The 4523-nt window shown below is 36.0% G+C and overlaps 1 non-coding gene across 1 annotated transcript; it reads right to left on the bottom strand.

Annotated features, from left to right (window-relative positions):
• Positions 1-3938: 3938 nt before the first annotated feature.
• On the bottom strand, positions 3939-4045 carry LOC123570172 (U6 spliceosomal RNA). The gene has a single exon (XR_006694164.2). It is a non-coding gene; the product is annotated as a U6 spliceosomal RNA (small nuclear RNA).
• Positions 4046-4523: the final 478 nt, after the last annotated feature.

Below are 4523 nucleotides of genomic sequence, written 5' to 3'. Positions count from 1 at the left end.
ATAAACCTCTAACTAGACTAAGAAAAAAGAGAGAGAGTACTTAAATAGCAAAAAATGGAATTGAACTGGGGACTTTATCACCAACCTTCAGCAACACAAATAGTTATAAGAGAATATTATGAACAATTGTAGCCCAACAAGTTTCATAACCTACATGAAGTAGACAAACCCCTAGGAACATAAAAACTACCAAACTGACTCAAAAAGAAATAGAAACTCTGAAAAGACCTAAGGAGATTGAATCAATAATCAAAAGCCTTCCAACAAAAGGAGCTCAGATGGCTTCACTAGTTAATTTTACCTAACATTTAAAGAATAATTTAAACCAATCCTTTTCAAACGCTTCCAGAATGTAGAATAAGAGGGAATACTTCCTAACTCATTTTAGGAGGCCAGTATTATCTTCGTGTCACAAGCAGACAAAGACACTTCAAGGAAAAAAAAAACCTATAAACCAATATCCATTATTATGATGTATGCAAAAATCCTCAACAAACTACTAGCAAGCTAAATTCAATAAAATGGTAATGGGATTATATGCCATGAACAAGTGGGAGTTACACCCAGAATGGATTTATACTCAATAGGCAACATGGTTTAACATAAGAAAAACAGTAATATAACGTACCGTATTAATAGAATAAAGGGGAAAACACATAATAATCTCAATGGATATAGAAAAAGTATTTTTTGAGTTCATCATCCTTTCATGATTAAAAACACTCAGGAAAATAGGAATAGAAGGGAACATCCTCAAAATGCTAAAAGACACTTATGGAATCCCCACAGCTTACTGATGGTACTCGAAGGTGAAAGGTTGAAAACTTTTCTCCTAAGATCAGGAACAAGAAATACATTCTCGGTTTCACCACTACTTTCAGCATTATACCAAAGTTCTAGCCAGGGCAATTAGGCAAAGTAAAGAAGTAAAATTCTTCCAAAGTAGAAGACGGAAGTAAAACTATCCCTATTTGCAGATGACATGATCCCATATACAGAAAACCTCAAAAACACACACAGCAAAGAACGACTAAAGTTATTAAACAAATTCAGCAAAGTTGGAGGGCACAAGAGCAACATGCAAAAATCAGTTGTATTTCTTTTTGCCAGCAATGAACAATCTGAAAAAGTAAATTAAGAAAATTTAACTAAAGAGGCAAAAGATTTATACAGTAAAAACTGAAAAACATTGCTGAAAGAAATTAAACACCTAAATAAATGAAAATATATCTCTTTTGATGGATAGTAAGACAACATTATTAAGATGCCCATACTATCCAAAGCAATCTATAGATTCAATGGAATCTCTATTTAGATTCCAATGACTTTCTTTCCAGAAATGCAAAAGCCAATTTTCAAATTCATATAAAATTGAAGGGGTTCTAAACTGTCAAATAATTTAGAAAAAAGGAGAACAAATTTAGGGGACTTACACTTCCTGATTTAAAAACCACAAATCTACAGTAATCAAAACAGTGTGGTATTGGCATAAAAAGAGACATACAAGCCAATGGACTAGAATAGACAGTCCAGACATAAACCCTCACATATATGGTCAATTGATTCTCAACAAGCATGCCAAGAACATCCAATGGGGAAAGAGTAATCTCTTTAACAGATGGTGCTGGGATGACTGGACGTGCACATACAAAAGAATGAAGCTTGACTCTTATCTGACAGCATATACAAAAATTAACTAAAAATTGGTCAACGACCTAAAACTATAAAACTCTTAGAAGAAATACAGTGACATTGAATTTGGAAATGATTTCTGGATATGAAACCAAAAACATGGGTAACAAAAATAAATAAATTGGACATCAGCAAAATGTTAAAAATCTTTGTACCTTAAAGGACATTATCAAGAAAATGAAAATGAAAAGATGACCTGCAGAATGAGATAAAGTATTTGTAAATTATATTCCAGATAAGGGTTTAATATCTAGAATATATAAATAATTCTTACACCTCAACATCAACAACAAAAAACCCAACTCAATTAAAAAATCAGCTGAGGAATTGAATAGAAAATTCTCTAAATAAGATGTACAAATGGTCAACAAGCACCTCAAAAGAACCTCAACATCACTGGTCTTTAGGTAAATGCAAACCCAAACCATAATAAGATATCGTGTCACACCCTGTAGGAAGTCTATAATGAAAAAAATTTTTTAAGGGAAAATGACAAGCGTTGGCCAAAATGTGGAGAAATTGCAGCCTACACATACTATTGTTGGAAATACAAAATGGTCCAGCCACTGAGGAAAATAGTTTGGCAGTTCCTCAAAAAGTTAAACAGAATTACCATATGACTTAGTAATTATATTCCCAGATACATACTCATACTGGAAACAGAAGTTTAAATGAAATCCTATACATGAATGTTCATAACAGCATCATTCACAATAGCCAAAAGGTGGAAATAACCCAGTGTCCATCCATGGATGAACATATAAAGAACATGTGATAGGCCAGGCGCGCTTGCTTACACCTGTAATCCCAGCACTTTGGGAGGCCAGGCAGGAGGATCACTTGAGACCAGGAGTTCACGACCAGACTAGCCAACATAGTGGGACCCCATCTTTACAAAAAATAAAATAAGATATAATTAGCCAAGAGTGATGGTACATGCCCATAGTCCCAGCTACTAGAAAGGCTGAGGAAGGAGGATCACTTGAGCCCAGGAGGTGGAGTCTGCAGTGACCTGTGATCACACCACTGCAGTCCAGCCTGGGTGATGGAGGGAGACCCTGTGTCAAAAAAACCAAAAAACAAAAGCATGTAATATATCCATACAGTGGCATGTTTTTCAGCAATAAAAAGGAAAACAAATACTAATAACATGCTACAATGTAGATGAATTTTGAAAACATGCTAAATGAAAGAAGCATTCACAGTAGGCCACATATTGCATAATTTCATTTATATGAAATATTCAGGATAGGTAAGTCCACTGAGACAGAAAGCTGATTAGTGGTTATTAGAGGCTGGGAGGAAGGGAAAATGGGAAGGACCTCTTCAAGGAGCATGGAGTTTTATTTTTTTGGTGATGGAAGTGTTTTTGGAACTAGATAGAGGTGGTGGTAGCACAACATTGAAAATTTACTAAATGCTACTGAATGACCCACTTTAAAATGTTTAATTTTATGTTACATGGAATTTTACTTCTACAAAAATAAAGAACAGTGAGAGAATAGGACGAGAGAGAGTGGAGGCAGTGAATTCAGACAGTTTTCAAAGGACTTTTGCTGTAGATGGGAGTGGAGAAATGAAACTGTAGCTGGTAGAAGTGGAGTAAATAGTAGGTTTTGTTTTATTTTCAGATGGGAGAAAAAATATTTAAAATGAATCTTTGCTCATGAGAATTATGTATAAGAAAGCTGATGACAAAGGAGCAGGAGGAAAGAATTGCTGGGAAGACATCCTTGAGTAAGTAAGAGAGGGGTGCCTGTTCCAATATTTACCGTTCACAATATCTGAAAGGGGATTACAAAGTGAGACAACCTTGGGCAAGCAAAAAGATTAACCAAACTTAACCTGCACTGTATAACAAACCCAAAGAGATGAATACCATGAAGTACATAAAATGTGTGAGTATAGCACTGTTGTTCTGATGTTACTTGTTCCTGCTGCCTTGAGTACTGCTAAACTCTCAGTCCAATGTGGGTGGGGAAACAGCTGAAAAGGACTTTTGTTTCCCTTTGCTGGTTCCACAGCTTATAGTTCTACTTCTTGACCTCACACTGGTTGACATTTACCTCATGCAAGTCCACAACTGGACAGTTACTATCTTTCTTTTTCAAAATTTTTATTTGGTGTGCAAAGAGTTAGCATGGTTGATTTCATTGGGTGTGTTGGTAATCCATTCAAGGAAGATTACTTAGTCCAACTTAATGAAATCCACATCATTTGCACACTGATGGAGACACTAGTCACACATAGAAACAGGATCACTCATAAACATGCGTGTCATCCTTGCATAGGGACCATGCTAATCTTCTCTGAATAGTTCCAATTTTAGTATATATATGTAGCCAAAGCCAACACTGGTTACCATCTCCTAGTACAAACTGTGTTCTGCGTCTGATTTGAGTTATTTAAATTTAAGTCTTCAAAGTTCAGATGCCTTTAGTCCCAGCTATATAGAGTTTATCATGGAATTTCCATTACTATCGTCTTTCAGTTCTTGTAGCATTTTACACATCACGTTATATGTACAGCTCTAGAGATGGGGCTTTATCTGAATATGAATGCCCTCTGCAGATGCCTTTTGCAAAACACTGCTGTCACTGAATTATTTCCACCAAATGTTTCCTCAGCCAGATTGGGAAGTTGTGTGTGTGTCTGTGGGGCGAGGACGGGATACAGTTCTCGTCCTCTCTGAGGTTACCAGGGTGTCACCCTCCAGGTTCAGTGCCATCTTGAAGATTCCCCCTGCCTTCAATGTCTCAGATGTTCTTTCATGTGTCTATTTCCTATATCTCTCTAACACATGCCTCTTGACTATGAAAATCAAGTTAGAA

This window comes from Macaca fascicularis, chromosome 18 (assembly GCF_037993035.2).
Source record: "Macaca fascicularis isolate 582-1 chromosome 18, T2T-MFA8v1.1".
Lineage (NCBI taxonomy): Eukaryota > Metazoa > Chordata > Mammalia > Primates > Cercopithecidae > Macaca > Macaca fascicularis.
Note: the sequence above shows the minus strand (reverse complement) of the source record. Positions and strands in the feature narration are given on the sequence as shown.